Source organism: Salvelinus sp. IW2-2015, linkage group LG14 (genome assembly GCF_002910315.2).
Source record: "Salvelinus sp. IW2-2015 linkage group LG14, ASM291031v2, whole genome shotgun sequence".
NCBI classification, from domain to species: Eukaryota; Metazoa; Chordata; class Actinopteri; order Salmoniformes; family Salmonidae; genus Salvelinus; species Salvelinus sp. IW2-2015.
In genome coordinates, this window is record NC_036854.1 from 13,824,322 (window position 1) to 13,844,434 (window position 20,113).

General features: G+C 41.2%; 1 protein-coding gene and 1 long non-coding RNA gene across 2 annotated transcripts in view; one reads left to right on the forward strand and one right to left on the reverse strand.

Annotated features, from left to right (window-relative positions):
• LOC111972462 (exostosin-1) overlaps positions 1-2,127 on the reverse strand; it is a 246,135-nt gene extending 244,008 nt beyond the window's left edge. Inside the window, exon 1 of the mRNA XM_070446558.1 lies at positions 867-2,127. The gene's annotated coding sequence lies outside the window, so the exon portion shown is untranslated. The remainder of the gene's footprint in view (positions 1-866) is intronic.
• LOC111972464 (uncharacterized) lies at positions 317-6,141 on the forward strand. The gene is made up of 3 exons (XR_002878459.2): positions 317-552; positions 3,851-3,969; positions 4,955-6,141. It is a non-coding gene; the product is annotated as an uncharacterized lncRNA (long non-coding RNA).
• The last annotated feature ends 13,972 nt before the right edge of the window (positions 6,142-20,113 follow it).

A 20,113-nucleotide genomic window follows, 5' to 3' on the forward strand; every position in this document is an offset into this window, starting at 1 on the left:
GCTCCACTAGCTACAGATTGGTCATATCACATTATCTGCTGTAACAAAGATTTTTGGTTTCCATTATTGGCCATTAAAGGTTTGCCTATACAAAATCTCACCACATATTTTTCAACTACCCTGGTATTTGCGATACTATCTTCGTTCTCGTTTCAGCCAAAAATGTCAGTGTCCAATTGCAGATGGTGCGTTTGAATTTAGAAAATGCTGTTCAAATAAATAAAATGTTTTGCTTCATGAAGTAGTCCAACAATGTGTACGCCACCATCTTGTCTATTTCAAATCTTCTCTCATTGACTGAGACAAGTGACCATCATCGAGACATTCAGCCCTTTGGGGTGGACCCACCTGTCTKAATCAATGAGATTTGAAATAGACAAGATGGAGGTGTACACATTGTCGGATTACTTCATGGAGCAAAAAAAACATACTTAAAAAAAAAAAATTAAGCATTTTCTAAATTCAAAAACGCACCACCTGCAACTGGACAGGACATTTTAGAAGATACATGTTTGCCCGACTCAAGAACGAATATAGTATCGCCAATAACAGGTTAGTTGAACAATCTCTGGCAATGTTTTGTATAGGCAAACCTGTAACACCCAGTTATGGATACCAAAAATGTTTCCTTATAACACATTATCTGATGTAACAATCTGTAGCTAGTGCCACACCAAAGCAATATTGTTCAGACACTTCCACCCATGCGCAATTAGCCTGCGTGGACGAGGCTAACGCCAAAGCAATTCGACAAAAGTCTAATCATGAATTATTTCAGGTCACTCATCATCAATTTCACTGAACTTCGAAGCAAAACCAAATGTTTGGTGAATTAAGTAATGTATCGGGGAAAACATGTGCCCTACCTTTTGTAACAAACACCTGCGATACTGTTGGTTTTCGAAGCTTCCAGCGTTGATTGATGCCCTCTCACCCGGATGAACACGATGTAAACACAGCATCCTAAATGATCCGAATAGCTTTGGGGCCACTTAACTAACAAAAATCATTATTCGTGTGGATAAAAGCCAAAGAAGTTGGAGAGGCATTGGAAGCCATCCGATGCAGGGTCACTTTTTTCCTTACCTAGAAAGTAGAATGTGGTACTTTTACATCATATCCCAGAGAAATCATGCAAAATACTGTTCTTTCATTCTCAAGGGCCTCTGAGTCGCACTTCTTGATGAACATGTCATCACTTGCGATAAAGGTCACCTTCCCATATGGGATACTCATTCCATGCTCATTACATTTACCGCTAAAAGGTATTGTTTTTATCATAAGCAATTGATCGAGTATATTTTCATAAGCAACCCCCCCCCCCATATGATTTACTTAGAAACCTATATTTTCTGTATGCATGCAATTTTATAGTGGTGTTTACAACGGTTTGCTGTCATCTTTGTGTGCGTCGGACTCCGGCATAAAAGTTTCCGAGCAAAACACTAGTTTCCAAAGTGCGCTCTTAACGCGTGAATCCGAACCAGTGAATCTAGAACTGTCTCTCCATACTTCTCCGGCCCGCGTAGACTGGCTATGTCAATTCCAATCGCTACGATTGTGGATCATACAATGCATTGGCACATTCTTCGTCTGATGACAGTCCATGATTATGTCTATCCAACTGAGTCAGATCCACAAAGCGTACATGCACACCGTGCACGAATTTCTACTGAGATTTATTTCAGGGGTTATTTTCTCAATCTCTATAAATGCACGCAAAAATAATGAGTGACAGTTCAATAAATCCACATGATCGTCATTTTAGGGATCCAATGTAGACTACATCCACTTGCTCCCGATTACATCGTAGCTAAATGATACACAGTCCGTAAAGTTAACGGTATGTGTGTCACCTGAACGACACGCGCCTCAACAGTCAGCAGTCCAGCACAGAATCTTGCAACGATTACGCGTCAAATCTACTCCAAAATAATGTAGTGCGTCAAGCTGCAATCTCTCCGTCTTTCATTCACCGGGCTGTGAACCACTACTAATACAACCACAGTTCGCAGATAGGGGCTCATTCTACATATTCCACGGGTCCTGTGGAGTTTACGAATCCTTCTGCATCCCCCTCCACTCTCATTCAGAGCTGAGGACCATGCGATGAACCTCCCACAACGAGAGGCTGCGCCTCCGACCGCGGTTATTGGTAGAGGATGCGCGGTGAGCAATGGAAATGGATGGTGGAAGCGTCGATCATTTCAAGAGGCGTTGGCAGCAACTATAGCTATTCGATAAGAAAGCATGCTATCAGAAGTTGGTGGTGTATGGTAGTCTACTCATGACGTGCCCAGAGCCCTTTTTTTTGTATCAGTCGCCCATATTAACTATTTAGGGGTGTGCTCGAAATATTGCAGATGCACACCTGCACATGCGTTTTTCTATCTCAACCATAACAAAATATTATATGATGTCTTTGAGCATATTTGAGTGAATCCGGAATGCACAGACTGAGAACTAGATGTTGAGTAGATGATTCAATGGCTGATTCATAATGATGATAATGCATAGAAATACGTCTGATAATAATGTAATAACTCTGTAATATGGTCCAGTATGTCATCGTTGTAGTGCGCTATGACTTCAGCAACACCCCATGCTAGATTTACTTGTAAATGTGTCACAAGCTTGACAGCTTGCAGTCTGTTCTCGAAGCTTTCAGGGAGGTTATAAAGCATTTCCCAATCTTTTAAGCCACGAGACATTCAGCAGGATTCATTGCAAGTCTATTAAATAAACCATAAGGATATCTGGGAATGCCACATTTATAAAATAGTGAAAGTTAAACGTTTTTATTTAGCATAATAGTGACACTTAAAGTATGACTAAAGATATGCTGACCTTTGCTTGATGCCATGTTATGCTCGCTGGATATTGTTCTGTAATTTTCATTGGATTTCAATATTGTTTTTTGATTTATTGGTAAGTGTACTTTAACAGTTCACCTTGTTACAGCTGGCTTCATTAGATACACAACTTGTTTATATAGGAAGTTGCTAATGTTGATTCAAATAAAGATTGTTAGATTAATTGATTGATCATGATGCATTGTACTTTTGAAGAAACTATTCATAATTGTCATTCTGAATTATAATTCTGAAATATAATTCTAACAGTTAATTTAAACGATCAATTAATGATAGAGGTGCTAAGAGTACGGTTCACGTATCAGCTCAAATGCAATAAATGATGCCATCTTGTGGCCTGAGATGTAGCAAAAAAAATCTATGCATAATTCAYAAAGCTTTGGATCACTGTCCGAGTGAGTATAACTGTTGGTATGCTAGATCAACAAGTGGTAAATTAAATATTGTCTGTTTTTATTTATGTTCAAAGGTAATGTATGGCAGAATCAAATGTACATGCATTCAAATCTGTACAAGCAGACTTGAACATCTGTTCACAACATGTAATAATAATCAGTTGAAATCAATCCACATAAAATAACCACGTCTCATACAAAAATAATTTGCGAGTCAGAGTGTAATTTGAGAGTTCTATTTAGTGCCTGAATGATACATTTTAAAATATTCTGTGTGCTCAAGTGAAAATCACGTTTTACTTTTGCATTCTGCCCCCGTATGGGTTCATTGAGTTTATCAAGCCATGACCACAGGCACAGGGGCAGGCCATGCACCACCGCTATGATGCTATGAGGGAGCATTTTGTCAACACTTACAGAAAGAAGCTGAATCATCTCAGTTCTGCTCTACTGAGAGGAATACTCACTACTGCCTTTGGGTCTAAACAACAACCACTGTTGTGAATGTTCCCCTGTAGTGTTGCATTGGAAGGCTGTTTATGCTCACACTGTTTCCTCAACTTGTCCATTATGTGTTGCCAGCAGGATTTCCTCATTGGTCAAAGGTCTCAGCTGTGGCTGCTAGCTGACCCTTAACTACCCCATCTCCCTCCAATGGGATGATAGCATCAGCCGTGCCTCAGAGCTCTCAGAAACTGGTGGTAAGTGACCATCAGCTGACCTGAAGATATATATTGTGGCAGGTAAATTATAGTATGAAGGTTGGCCCCTAGGGTTATACAGTATATGCTGGCCGTCTGGGGTGCATGTTATACGCCCTGATGGCAGAGCAGTGGCCCAGGTACAGTAGGGATTAGCCCACATGGGAGCTCACCATCCTCAGGGCAACAGAGAGCTCAGTGGAGCATCTCAGCTCTATCAGTAACAGCTACAGGTCAGCGGAACCACAAGTGGGTTTCAAGACAAATCAGGTGCTATCAAATAACAAATACCCACAGTATTTGTGCACAATTACAGTACTTACTGTTTGTCCAAGTGAGTTGATTCCATTGCTCTAGATCACAACTGTGAATGAAAATGATAATATCCAACGAGACGGAATTTTCTGGGTTAAGAGCAATTAACTATTCACGTCAGGCATAATGTCTCCATAAGTCTTTTAATTCAGAGGAATAAATACTGTATACATCAAGAATGCAAACACAGCAACAGGGTATTGGAGTGACAAATGAAATTCTGTCCCAGCGCCATATACAGTAGTCTATGCGGTATAAGGCAGTGTGAAAGCCTGCCAGCCGTCAGGTGCTGTTTAGGAGCTGATTGAAAAATATTCTGTGCATTTTTTTGGAGGGTGGTTTATTACACAGGCCATATATCATTGTCATATTGGTGTCCGTTTTGGTCCTGCATGTTTAGACATGCTCTGTGTGTCAATCTGTAGAGCAGTGTCCATTCACCAACATGTTATAAGTTCAGCTCAGTGCTACTCATTCTTTCTGCTTTAGAATGCTCTTTAAACAATTTTTTCATTTTTGAGATTTTACTGCGGGAATGCACTACTTACCTGACTGAAAATCCTTTAGTTATTATTGTGTAATTCTTATGCAACTGTCTAGGATATTAAAACACACTATTAGCAATTCACATATTTGGCTCATTCTACAATATATGCATCTGTTTCCACAGCCACTGTTTTCCTTTCTGGCAAATATAGTCCTCTATCATCTGGTGAGGAAATCATGTGATGAAGCCTGTGCCAGCTTCCTCCTGGTGCTTCCCAGCAACCCCTGGTGACAGTTGAAGGTTTCAGGTTTTAATACTGGCCTGAGAAGAAGCATTGACACCCTCTAGGTTCAGAGGTACTCTATGTGATGGACATCACCCGGAGCGCGGTTCATAAGAAAATCATTATTCTACCCCACTGTGCCCGTGTCTTCCAGCCATACTGATAAGGATGTCCTAGGGGGTGACCATTAAAACATACCTAATGAGAATGTATCTTTAAGGCAGGATTTGGATCCACTTTGGGAGTTTTTTTTTTGTATCACCAAGCACAGTGCGCATTCAGTACTGCTGCCGGATGAGAGAGCCTTGTGAAGCTTCCTATCACCTGTGACAAAGTGCCCACATTCATCCCTCCTTCACTCTACACGAATAGGGCTTTTGAACGTGTCCCCCATGAACGGTAATGCTGGGAAGGTCCTGTTTAATCAGGTCGTGGGAGGCTGTAAGCGAGGCAGATTGTCAGTGAGATTCCCATAGGTGCAGGGACACTAGCCTTTGGTCTACATGCGGTTGATTCTGGATTGCTAACTATATACTCTGTGGGACAGTGAGAACAATCTTCCCTGCAAACAGTCCTGCTGGCCTAAAACCTGACCTTGTTGCTCTGATACAATCCGGTGAAATTGTGTTTACCTTCAAGATAAGCAGGACTGAGTCTTGTAAGAATATTGAAAGGGATTTACACACAAAGTTTTAGATAGGCCTAAACTTAGAATATATATTTGAATGGTTATGGAATGTGCATGCAAGGCACATGGTATTGAAGTCTAGAAAAAAATACAGTGCAGCATGATCTCACAAACCCACTGCTCGAGTCTTGGTTTTTTAGTCTTGAAGAAAAATGTTGTCAAGCAAACAATAATGGACAAATTGAGAATGATGTTGTCTTGTCTCGCACAGTATTACAGTGCAATACCCATATTTAATGGAGGGGTAAAAGACTGGACTGTTTTGGAAACTGTAAAGCAAGACAAAGTACTGATGTTTTAAACTGAATTACATATGGATTGAGTGGCCTTTTATCAATGTGGTTGTTCTGTTGAGATTCCTCTGGCAGTCTCCTGGGTTAACAGATTATTAAAAACAAAGTAGCGATTTGGGTCCTGTGTGTCTGCCTCAGTCTTGACAAAATAAATATCCCTCATGAAATATTGATCCACCTTCCCAACTCCTTTCCCATTAGCTGCATAAAGAATTTCTGAAACACAAAGTTATCAGAGTACACATACAATTTGAGAGAGAGCAGACAGAATGTTGATGAGATGTTCCAAGAAAACATGTCTTTGATTCATCAAGGCCTCCTGGAGTCAGGTGAGGATGAACCACTTCAAACTCCATACAAAGATTGACTTCATCAAAACAGCACTGGTTGACTCACTAATGCACTATGTTCATTTCATCTTGCCGGCTAATTGTTACATCAGAGCAGATCCCCACCAGCTGCAACCTGTTCCATAATCAAGACCTCTACAAATACTCAGTACTGCCACTTCCACACTGCCAGATCGTAATCTCTGCTCAGTCAGTCTACGTTTCRAGCCGTTTGTTACTATCTAGATCCTGTTATCCTGTTGTGCCTGTTTTCCTTGCCTGACACAGTTCCTCTCCACTACAGTTCTACCCGCTCTGACTCTGGTCCCTATCTCCAGTCCCACGTCTCCTCATCCTGCTACTCTGCCCTGGATTCCCCACTCTACTGCTCTCTTCGATTCCCCTCCYGACCTGCTTACCCTGTCCCAACCCCTCTCGCTCCAGCCTCAGCCTCCGCACCTGGTTTCCTGCAACCCGCCCGAGCTTCCCCTGGCCTGCACTCCATCTTCCCCGTGTTTCAATAAACACCTTGGTTACTTCATCCCAGTCTCCTCGTCTGAGTCTGCTCTTGGGTTTCCTTGTTCCGTAACACTACTTTTTGTTAAAAATCACATTCGACCAGATGAGTTCATGACACCAACATGATTGGACTTTTTTATTTGATAATGGTGCCTTAGGATGTAAGGTATCCCATTTTAAATGTATCTGGCATGTCATTTACACTGACTGTGACAAGTATCTGACTGGTCAAAAGTAGTATTGCTACTGCCCCTATTTTCCTCTGCATTAAGAGGTGTGATATTGTCCTCTGAAAGGGATCAACTCATACACCTGTCATGTTATTTGGTGAATTGTAAAAAAGATCCACATAGTTTTGTGATTCTTGATATACTGAGAGGGATAGTTTTCACTCTCAGGAAAGGATTTGACTTGCAAGAATTCTATTTGAAATAGTGATGTAAAATCCAAAGACGTTAACTGAATCAAAAATCGAATAATGTTTTAGTAGCACATATGTCTATCAGATGTTCCAACCTGTTGAATTTAGGTAGAACATTTTCTCAGTTATGTTTATTCGTTTCAATGACACATCCAGCCAGTCAGCCACACATAAAATGAAAAAATATTCAACAGCCATCTGTGGCCACTTCRGTAGTTTCTTTTGTTTTCGATACTTGATTAATGGTTTTTGAGCGTAAACATCAGTGAAATAATGTGCTGTTTTGTTTGACGGCCATCTGCTTGTACTCAATGTTGTGATATTCCCCATAATTAAGCTCAACAACATCTAGACTAAACAGCTAAACCCACTTGATCCAGAGAGTCTGACAACAAACAGTAGGGTGGAACAGGTAGCAGAACATCCTATCAGGCAAAGGATGAATTCATACTCAGACATACCGCTTGCTGAAGTGAGGACACACACAGCGATAGTCTGTCCTATCTGTGGCTGGAGTGCAGATTACATGAAGAGAGTGGTTTGAAGACATACAGTACATGTAGAAATGACAAGCTGGTTGTAATGCCACACTGTCATTTCTGTAGCCCTCTACTTTAATTGACCTTCATAGTTCAAACCCCAGATGGTCTGTAAAAGATGGAATGCATTAGTACACCCTGCCGGCTAATTTAGCACTTTAAAGACTGATGTTTGATAGCACTAAAAACAACACATCTGTCGTAAACACATGGATGCCATCAAAAATGGATGAACAAGCAAAGCAAGTAAARTATATTATGCTGAAAGTAAGGTGAAAGTGACAGAAGATGTGATGTGTTGCATTTGTCACTGAAAACCTTGCAAAATTGGATTCGAGGGAGTTGGGTTATATGACTGATTTATATTATTTGCACTGAATAAAACCACCACAAGCATAAACAATACATCCTCTATTATTTTCAAATGATAAACTATTCTGGTGCTAAAAATGCATACCTCTTCTCAGGATAGCTTTACTGCATTATGAGGACTTGGAGAGTGTATGGATGCACTGAAGCTGTGAGGTTACTGCATTACATGGAGGATCAGGGTACTTCTCGCCTCTGTTGCGAAAAGGGGTCTGCTGCATTTCAGCCATGGTGTAAATGGATTTCTCGTGTTGCCACCGCTGGTGCTATTGGGGGAGAAGAAGCGCCATGTCGAGGAACTCACAACATATTTGGGTCAATCAATAAAAAGAGCAGAACCAGCTCTGAATACAGTCCCTCGAGTGGTGTCCTTTAGCTCTCCCAAGAAAATGTCAGAGTACACCAGGGCGCGTTCCTCAGGCGAGGAAGTATCAGCTGCAGCAGTGAAATATCAACCATCAAGACATTTCAATGCCTGATGACTCCGAAAGGTCGCTAGTTTGAATCCCTGAGCCGACAAGGTGAAGAATCCCTGATTGCTCCAAGGTCGCTGTTGTAATGGCTGACCCTGGCCGTGACCCCACTCTCCCCGAGGGTGTCTCAGGGGGAGTTGGGAAATGCAAAAAACACATGCATATAATACACACTTATAAAAATATGACATAAGCACCCAGCAAATTATCATTATTCAAGGTCCAGTTACAGTTATACAAGACATGATTTTGGCATTAACCTAAGATTTGAAAATGGATGTGATTTTAATCCATATGAAATGGACAACCACCAAATCAATCAATAAAAAAGTCTGTTTAAAGTATATAGCGAGTGTAAACATCATGAATGCTCTTGCACTTTTCATAAGTCTATGAATTTATTCTGAGTAGTGGCAGCACTTCAGTAATTGTACTGAACACCTACTGAAGATGTTATCTTACTTTTTAAACCCAGTGTGGTGTGTCATTGAGTTCATCTTTGCACAGACACGCATTCTGTCAAAATGAAAAAGTGGCTCTGGATAAACAAAGTGCCTTCAGACACATTTAATTGTCACTKATTTTTTTTGTTTTATGTGGTGCAGATAAATGATACGCTGCAGGTGTTCGGATAACAGAACCTTAGTTATTTCTACTAACCGCCCTAGCATGATTATCTTTTACCGTTGATTTGGAGAGTAAATCATCTGCGGTCCCTCTGATAATGATGTAAAAGGTAATAGGCAATTATAGTTGTAGTAATCTCCCCAATATAATATAGAGACTTAGGCCAGTATAAAGAGTCATTCTAAATTTAAAATAACAATTGATATGACATGATCGGTGCAGATCTGGGTTATAAAGAGCTGGTCTGGTCATCCTGGTTGTTCAGATGAAGATGCTACTGTATGTTTGATCATCTTTAGGGAACTACCATGTTAGAACATATTCTGTATGTGAATACAAATGTCATCTCAAGGAGACATTTTCCAAGTCAAATCAAACTTTATTTTCCACGTGCCAAATACAACAAGTGTAGACTTTACCTTGAAATGCTTACTTACAAGCCCTTAACCAACAGTGCAGTTCAAGAAGAAGAAAATATTTACCAAGTAGGCTAAAATAAAAAGTAATAATAAAAAGTAACACATTAAGACTAACAATAACGAGGCTATATACAGGGGGCACCGGTACCGAGTCAGTGTGCAGGGGTACAGGCTAGTTGAGGTAATCTGTACATGTAGGTGGGGGCGAAGGGACTATGCATAGGTAACAAACAGCGAGTAGCAGCAGTGTATAAGAGAGAGGGGGGGGTGTCAATGTAAATTGTCCGGTGGCAATTTTTATGAATTGTTCAGCAGTCTAATGGCTTGGGGGTAGAAGCTGTTGAGGAGCTTTTTMGTCCTAGACTTGGCACTCCGGTACCGCTTGCCGTGCAGTAGCAGAGAAAACAGTCTATTTCTTGGGTGACTGGAGTCTCTGACAATTTTATGGGCTTTCCTCTGACACCACCTATTATATAGGTCCTGGATGGCAGGAAGGATTGGCCCCAGTGATGTACTGGGCCGTTCGCACTACCCTCTGTAGCGCCTTATGGTCAGATGCCGAGCAGTTGCATACCAGGCGGTGATGCAACCGGTCAGGATGCTCTCGATGGTGCAGCTGTAGAACCTTTTGAGGATCTGGGGACCCATGCCAAATCTTTTCAGTCTCCTGAGGGGGAAAAGGTTTTGTCGTGCCCGCTTCACAACTGTCTTGGTATGTTTGGACCATGATAGTTCGTTGGTGATGTGGACATCAAGGAACTTAAAACTCTCGACCAGCTCCACTACAGCCCCGTCAATGTTAATGGGGGCCTATTCGGCCCGCCTTTTCCTGTAGTCCACGATCAGCTCCTTAGTCTTGATCACATTGAGGGAGAGGTTATTGTCCTGGCACCACACTGCCAGGTCTCTGACACCTCCCTATAGGCCGTCTCATCGTTGTCGGTGATCAGGCCTACCACTGTTGTGTCGTCAGCAAACTTAATGATGGTGTTGGAGTCATGTTTGGCCATGCAGTCGTGGGTGAATAGGGAATACAGGAGGGGACTATGTACACACCCCTGAGGGGCCACAGTGTTAAGGATCAGCATCGCAGACGTGTTGTTGCCTACTCTTACCACATGGGGGCGGCCCATCAGGAAGTCCAGGATCCAGTTGCAGAGGGAGGTGTTTAGTCCCAGAGTCCTTAGCTTAGTGATGAGCTTCGTGGGCACCATGGTGTTGAACGATGAGCTGTAGTCGATGAACAGCATTCTCACATATAGGTGTTCCTTTTGTCCAGGTGAGAAAGGGCGGTGTGGAGTGCGATTGAAATCGCGTCATCTGTGGATCTGTTGGGGCGGTATGTGAATTGGAGTGGGTCTAGGGTGTCCGGGAGGATGTTGTTGATGTGAACCATGGCCAGCCTTTCAAAGCACTTCATGGCTACCGACGTGAGCCATGAAGAACGTTAGCAAGGAGAATGGAAGGCATTGGGAGTTTACTCGCTCGCCTCCGGCTTCTCAGAACGATTCCCGATCTGCGTCCTCTTTTCCGGCGTATTTTCTTCACGCAAAAGGCATGGATCTGGGCCTGTTCCAGTGAAAGCAGGATATCCTTCTCGTCGGACTCGTTAAAGTTTCTTTCAGTCCGTGGTGAGTAATCACTTTTCTGATGTCCAGAAGTTATTTTCGGCCATAAGAGACGGTAGCAGCAACATTATGTACACAATAAGTTAAATAATAAGTTACACAAAATGCAACAACAAAAAAAATCCTTGTGTGGAATGAAGATATACTGTAGATATTTAGTTTCAATGCTGGTTGTCAATTTGAATTATGAAAACCATGCAGCCTACCATGCAGCTCTCTGCACACTACAAGTATGTATGGTTGCCCAGGAGCATAGGAAGATGAAATCTGAAGCCAGACCATCTGGACCCTCCAGACAAGGCCACAGCACGTGTCTCTCTCCATCCCAGTGAAAAGCACTGGGGCCAGCAAAGACGCCAGCGGTACCCCTGGCCAACACCCGTGATCTAGACACCCCTCTCTCACACCCACAGCTCTGTGGGGCCCACTCCCAGACCAGCACCAGAACAGCTACAAACACCTGGTCAAACTGCATGTACTCTCAGTAGGGAGCCTCAGACAGGATTTCCRGAAATTTAGATATTTTTTCTGTGTTAGAAAGAGATTGTCTTGAAATGTTTCATAGGATTGAGTACAGGCCTGTGCTGATGATCTGTGCTTCAGTGTTGMTATTTCTTAGGAGTGGGGAGCCAAATATATGTCTTTGCTCATGGGCTACTTGTACACTGTGTATCACAAATAATAATCACAGTGGAGGCTTGTAACCACTGGGGAAAACATATTTAGACATTTTATTTATACATATTGTAGGACTGTATTTATTACGGATTAACCAATAGCTGTTTCTCCCCTGCAAACATCTGACAGCGCTCTGACAAAATAGTGGAAGGGACTACAAACTCAGGTCAGGACAAACTTGAACTTAGAGTAAATATAACAATTATATTTATGTTATGAGGCTAATAGTGGCTGCATATACCAAACATTGCCATCTGGATGCTATTGAATGAAGACATTTTGAGAGGAAAATAAGGGTGAGGCAGTGAACCAAAGATAGAGCTAACTATTCATTCTTCATGTTTTAAAAGCCAGGGAAAGTCTTACATTCAGAGAATGGATAATTTTTTTCATAACAAAGGCATTTTGTTTTACAGCGAGAGCTGCTGATGCTAGCATAGCCCCTCATATCATAACTGGAGGATGGAAAGTGCTTTGTGGTGGGGTGGACTCCCAATGTTTGGTGCTGTGACACTTTATATTTTTGCAGAGGACTGTCGGGACATCAACAAGGTAGTTAGAGTCAGGCTGTTTTTACCTGTGGAGATGTCTTCTTACAATTGAATCCTGACTTGAATGTGCTGCACTATAGTAAATGTTGGTTGAAACCCAGTTTCAAATGCCTTTACAATGTATTACTTCTCTGTGTGTGGTCACTGCTTGATATCGACACTTATCAGTGGAAATGCTCTCATACTCTTGCCTGGCTACCCAGACTCCTTGCTCCGGCCTAACTCCATGCCCACGGACGTTAGTTTCTTCTCCACAATGAGTCTGGATCTGAATTACTCCCTGATGATTTCTAGAACGCAAACACATTCTAACAGTTTTGATTAGTCCCAGAAACTGATGGGTAGGGCCAGAGCCAGAACACGTGGGTAAAGCACCGTTTTGAAAATGTGTCACTGGCTTAGATACTCTGATTGGTACAACTTTGTTTTGTACAACAGCCCTTGTTTTGACGTCCCCAAACGACTTGAACGATGGTCGTCTCAGACTGACGTAGGTAGCGAACATAGAGCAGCGTAACAATTCAGTTTTACTCATGAAAAGCCATGAAAATAAAGACTTAAGAATTCAGACTTCAATTGGTTTGATTCACAGCATGAATCCAAGTAAAACATTTGGACACTTGACCTAAAACAGATGACATCTTGTGTTTTCTTAATTTCATTTTAACCAGACACTCGGTCAAAGGGACTACGTAAATTAACAGAAATGAGAGATCCTGATCTCACATATCCCCTCAGAGCTCCAGTGGAATGATCACAGGAATTTCCAACAGGATATGTAAGATTATACTGGTATTATTACAGTCCGTTCACTAGGGTGATTGATGTGAGCGGAAGAATATAATCCATGTTTTGTATGGAATAAAGTACAACTTTCTCTCTCTCACACTCACTCACTCACTCACTCACTCATTTGCTCTCTCTCTCTCTCTCTTTCTCTAGTGTGCAATCCCTCTTCACCAGTCGTGAATATTTATGTTCATTCTGACAGCTCAGCTTGAATTAAACTCACCCATTCTCATTAGCATGCCCACTCTTGACAGGGACATTAAGTGCTATATCCCATGTACGACAGGTCTTGAAGCTTGATTTGTATGCCCTGTGAAGGCAGTATCTCTTTCACATCAGACAAGAGATGATTCCAAAGTTTAATTTTCAATAACAAGAGGTACTGGGAGAAGATCATGTCTCAGACTGACAGAATCTGTCAATGCTGTCAAGAAGCTGATGGGAATGAAATTTTAATTCTCCCAAACACAAGAACACTCAAAAACTCAAGACAGAAACTGGATGCAAACATATAATTTGAGAACTATGACTATTCAGACTATTTTTGTATCATCATTCAACAAGATATAGCATTTTCTAAACATCTCCATAAAGATATTTGCCACTAAGGACCAGACCTGATATACTAACTGTAAAATAATTAGAAAGTGAAGCACCCGTATCAGAGCACCAATTACCTCCAACACTTTACAACGTGTCTCCCTGCCACCATACATTTTTCAAACCCCCCTTTCCCCCTTGAGCTTCATGTGCAACATGTATTGCATATGATGTGCTTCACTGACCAACCGCTGTAAAATGTTTATGCAATGCCATATGAATGGCATATTCATACATTTGAAATTAGTTTGGAAACAAGAATAACTGAGGAGATATCCATATTAGGCATTCATTTATATTAGGCATTCAAGTTACTGAAAATATTATAGCCAAACATGCGTATGATGGGAAAGATCGATGATAACACTTGATAGCGGAATATCTATACATCCCCAAAAAGACGATGTCCATGTTGCTCAGCTTTGTAACAGGTTGTATAGCCATTCTTTTATTAGATAAACTTTTATAAGATTTTGCCAAATACATACAGCATCTTTACCAGAGGCATTCCTTTTTTCTTTATATAGACAGGGCATGCCAAGCCAATGAAAATGGAAGATTTCTCTATGAGAACTTTTGCAAGGCTTTGCAACTATAAATTACAACAACCAAATGAGCCAAGGCAGCTCTGCCCTGAAACCCTTTCTCCAACAAGCCACTTGTAGATGCTCTCACACAATCAGTTTGAATACACCAAAGATAAATTATCTGCCAAAGGTCCATTGATGTCAGGCAAATAAATTGCCCTTGCCTGTGTTTTGAGAGAACTAGTTTTCCTCACCCCGGTAATAAACTACATGGTAGTTTGGCCTTGCTAGAAGCCTGCCCATCAGACCCAGAGCTGTGTACCTCATTTGTCTTGACAAATGGACATATTCAATAACAAGCTGTGCTCTTTAACCTGGAGTTAGTGTGCAGACTGCTTCTAGGTGTACTCTATGCTAATAAAAGTACCAATGTCTTGTATGATTGCTTCCTTCAATCATAAATTCTTTCCCKCTCTCCTTTCCTKTCACCTGGTGTGAAGGTTTGACTGAATGCATGGATGACTTGCAAATTACGCCACATTAATCACAGAGAACCCATCGAACCAATGTCTTATGAGGATACGGAGGCCATTCCGAATGTCTGCTGGAGTAACTTGATTTGCTCCCCACAGAAATGCAATCGCCAAGCAGCCTTGCAGCAGGAATCCAATAAGAATTTCAAGAATCCTAATAAACATCAGAACAAGGAACAAGTTAATGTAGCTTTTTCTGCCCTACTGCCAAATACTTTCCAAAGATTTTATGGGTTTTACTTTAAAAACGGTTTAATAATCATTAATGTCAGTCAAAATTAAGTATGGCACCTTAAAGCTAGAGTCCTTAATTGAAACAATAGCAAAGCGGTGACCCCCCAGTTTTGTTAAAAAGCTGAGGAATGGGCCTAGAGAAATGTAACCACTCAAATTCACAGAAAAAGCTATGAATGCAAGGACTGACCATTCATGATATCAAAATTGTAGTTCTAACCAAATTTTGAGACTATACAGTGTGTGTTTACATTTACATTCCCACTGGGCACAGACGTAATTTCAACGTCTAGTTTTGATTTACATTTGGTTGAGTTGTGAACTAACGTGAATTCAACGTTACAACGTGAAATCATCCAAAAATGTCCCCCTGCCATTGGATTTWGAGTAGATGTTGAGTGGAAAAAAGAAATTCTCTTACGTTGATGACTTTTTGCAAATCCAATCAGTTTTCCACGTTGATTCAACATCATCACGTTTTTAGTTTTTGTTGAAAGGACGTGGGTTGCATACAAACGTTGAAGTAAAACCAGCTTATTTTGGGGGTTCTGATCCGGTACGACAGTTGAACTAAGCTCTTGAGGCATTTTATATTCTTCAAGAATCAATGGGTACACAGTATATAATTAACGGATGTAACAACAATAGATTTAAGAACTAAGGATTCAAGATTTCCATTCTTCAAGCTTTATCTCAACCTAGCTTAAATCTAACAATTAATGGGATGAAACTCAGATAGGATGTCATAGATACAGACGCCATACATCATTTTCATTTATGTTCCAATTCAGATATTTTCAAACTATTTGTCATGTAGCAAGGGAGGTCATTTCCATAGCTTTCCATTTTATAGGATATTTAGGACCAAATGAATAAACTGCAAGATGTAAATTGTCTGTAGGCATACGGATGCACCAACCTCCTTGCTTTATTTTTCCTATGCAGTAGATCATACATACATATACTTTCATATGCGTCTCTCGTGTGGAGGACAGCAAATGTATAGAAGCATGTCGGGGATATGAGAGGATAGTTGTTACTTTTCACAAATATATTAATTTACAGTCTAATTCTACAGTTTACCAGCCCCCAGGCCTCAGTGAACACAGCTTGATTTCATAAGCAGGTACACTCAGAGAAAATCGAATAAATATGATTTCCTATCTTGTTGCTTCAGAGTGACAGTTTGGGTGCAGTAAAACTTGTTATGGTGGTTCATTCTGTTATAATGTCACTGTCTGCCTACACACACACACACACACACACACACACACACACACACACACACACACACACACACACACACACACACACACACACACACACACAAACACACACACACACACTCTTCCTCCATGGAACATTTGAAAATAATTTAACTTGGGTTCTATGGTTTGTCTTGTAGGTGTATGGAGTGACTAACACATTGGTCACCAACGTCAGAGTTATTTCTTTGGCATAAAACACATCAGCAGGGAACAGGTTAAATCTGCTCACTCCACTTTAGGGGGCCAAAATAAAGCAGCTTCCTGGCATGGCCTCTTCAACCTCAATATCACTTCCAGGACTGTTTCCACTGTTTATTCTCTCTAATCCAAAGATGGATGCATCGCATGCCCTGCCACTAACTCATTTCTCTGTCAGAATGTATTGATCCTTTTTCTTGCAGTTGCAGCTATGAATAAATTACAAGACAGTGACAAACAGTCTGCAGTGGCATCAGATGGATGTACTGCTGGCTGGCTGACTTGGGGGTGATAGGGATGGGATGCACTGCCATTTCTACAATGCGAACACAGCAAACAGGGAGCGAAGGGAAAAATACAGGGTTGTGATGAAAAACAACGACATACAGCCCCTTACTGGCAGCAAATGATTTAATTGCTGAGGGAAATGTCACTACTTTGTCCGGCCCGGCAACAGTGTTTTTTCCTCCCACTTTCAAAGACAAGGGAACTAATTGGTTCATTATTCTGAAAAGAGCCCTGTCATCCTTTTCCCAATCTAAAGTCTACCCAACCCCTGGCTGCCTGTCTGTGTGACCGATAGGCATCAGTAGTGTCATTACAGTAAAAGCAATGTCTGTCAGGCTGAGATTTAAGGCCCATCTCCTCTGAACCTCCCCAGGTATCCCATTAGAAACACATCTCTATGGCGATGTGCTGACCCAATGCAGTCATGATCAACATGCACAAAGATCTGTAATGGCATTCCTCTGATGTCCTGTCCGTCTCAGTGTAGCTGAGGATCATCTGTGAGTCGTCTGCTCTGCCGTGCAGCCCTGCTACATCGCCTGAATTAAGATTGTAACCTGAGCAATAAGATCATGGCATGAAGTTCAGACAGGAAATAAATATCTTTGTAGCTGCATAATGAAGAATGAGTAACGTATAACCTTTAATTGACTCCTGGTTCAAGTAATTTTGTAAACATCTTGTTAATGTTCAACTAAAATGAGAATCGGAAGGTCATGTTAAAAGTTCCCACAAACCCTTAATAATTAAGTAGATGCTACAAAGCTTCCCTGTTTTATTTGCTGCCTGCATTAAATATTGATCCAGTGGTGCAGACAATGAACTGTTTATGCATTATCTCTTAGTAGAGGGAAGTATAGGTTTTAGTCAGGCCTTTGCATGGTGTACTCTCTTTATGGCAACAGGTTGTCAATTAGATATGGAATATAAGACAGACCAGAGACTCCACATCAACAAAGCCCTGATGGCATTCTTGAACTGACATTTGAGTCCAAAATAAACAAGACCAATACTGTAGGTTGCAGAAAAACTGTGAAATAACACATATGGAATCATGTAGTAACCAAAAAAGTGTTAAACAAATCTAAATGACAGCTTGGCACACTCTTGGCATTCTCTCANAAAACTGTGAAATAACACATATGGAATCATGTAGTAACCAAAAAAGTGTTAAACAAATCTAAATGACAGCTTGGCACACTCTTGGCATTCTCTCAACCAGCTTCACCTGGAATGCTTTTCCAACAGTCTTGAAGGAGTTCCCACATATGCTGAGCACTTGTTGGCTGCTTTTCCTTCACTCTGTGGTCCAACTCATCCCAAAACATCTCAATTGGGTTGAGGTTAGGTGATTGTGGAAGCCAGGTCATCTGATGCAGTACTCCATCACTCTCCTTGGTCAAATAGCCCTTACACAGCCTGGAGGTGTGTTTTGGGTCATTGTCCTGTTGAAAAACAAATGATAGACCCACTAAGCGCAAACCAGATGGGATGGCGTATCACTGTAGAATGCTGTTGTAGCCATGCTGGTTAAGTGTGCCTTTAATTGTAAATAAATCCCTGTCAGTGTCACCAGCAAAGCACCCCCATCCCAGCACACCTCCTCCTCCATGCTTCACGGTGGGACCACACATGCGGAGATCATCTGTTTACCTACTCTGCGTCTCACAAAGACACGTCGGTTGGAACCAAAAATCTCAAATTTGGACTCATCAGACTAAAGGACAGATTTCCACCGGTCTAATGTCTATTGCTTGTGTTTCTTGGCCAAAGCAAGTGCTGCCATAGAGTTACATTAGAAGTGCCCATACAAGAAGGCTCAAGGCACAGACATTTCAGCACAGGGTGGATAACATGCCAGGTGGCATCGTGGTAGGCACACCTTGTTCCATGAATTAATCACAAAAACAGAGGATTAGCTGATAACTACGCAACGAACATTCTGGATAATATAGAGATTCTGGAAGTATTTATTGATCAGCATTTTGATATGCTCGAAAAAGAAACGGATACATCGAAGCGAACYAGAAGATCTTTCCTCGAGTTCTGCGAGCGAAACGGGAGGAAAGCCGCCGTCTAAAATTCTAAACTTAACATTGGAGGGGAGCGTTTTTATAACTTTCTCTCCAGAAGATAGAGCATTTCTTACAAGCATGAGCAAGCAGTTAAAAAAACTGGGTCTATTGCCTGGGCTACTGGGGGAGGTTGAGGCCTTAAAAACAGGAATGGATTACAGTAATAAATGATGGAAATAATACGAGCGTAAAATAAGATATTGAAAACTACCGTGGACTCCCTAAAAGACACTACAGAGAGTCTACGGTATGACAATAAAACAATGACAGCTGAATTACTTGATCTAATGTGCAGAAGTATGAGAAATAATATTGTTATAATGGGAATAAAGGAGGGTGAAAACTATCAGTCAACGGAGGAAAAAGTCAAGGTGTTCATGAAACGTAATCTCAAGATGACGGACGAACAGGTGGAAACAATTGATTTTCAAAGAGCTCACCGTTTTGGTGGCAGAGCAGATTTCAAGTTTTCATAACAATCGGAAATCGGTATTTTTGGACACCGATGTGGCCGATAAAAAAAATAAAGGTAAAAAATWMTTTTTTTTTTTTTTTTACACCTTTATTTAACTAGGCTAGTCAGTTAATAACACATTCTTATTTTCTATGACTGTAACGCTCCTCCTCTTCATCTGATGATGAGGAATAGGAATCATCGGACCAACACGCAGCGTGGTAAGTTTTCATAGTAAATTTAATCAAATAAACTGAACACTAAATGACAAAAAACAACAAAGAGAGTGAACGACACGAAACAGTCCTGTAAGGTGAAACACAGGTGGGAACAGGCTACCTAAGTATGGTTCTCAATCAGAGACAACGATTGACAGCTGCCTCTGATTGGGAACCATACCAGGCCAAACACATAGAAAAGGACAACATAGAAGAAAACATAGAATACCCACCCCAAATCACGCCCTGACCAAACCAAAATAGAGACATAAAAAGTATCTAAGGTCAGGGTGTGACAGTACCGCCCCCCCCGAGAAGCAGAATGTTTGTCACGTGGTTGA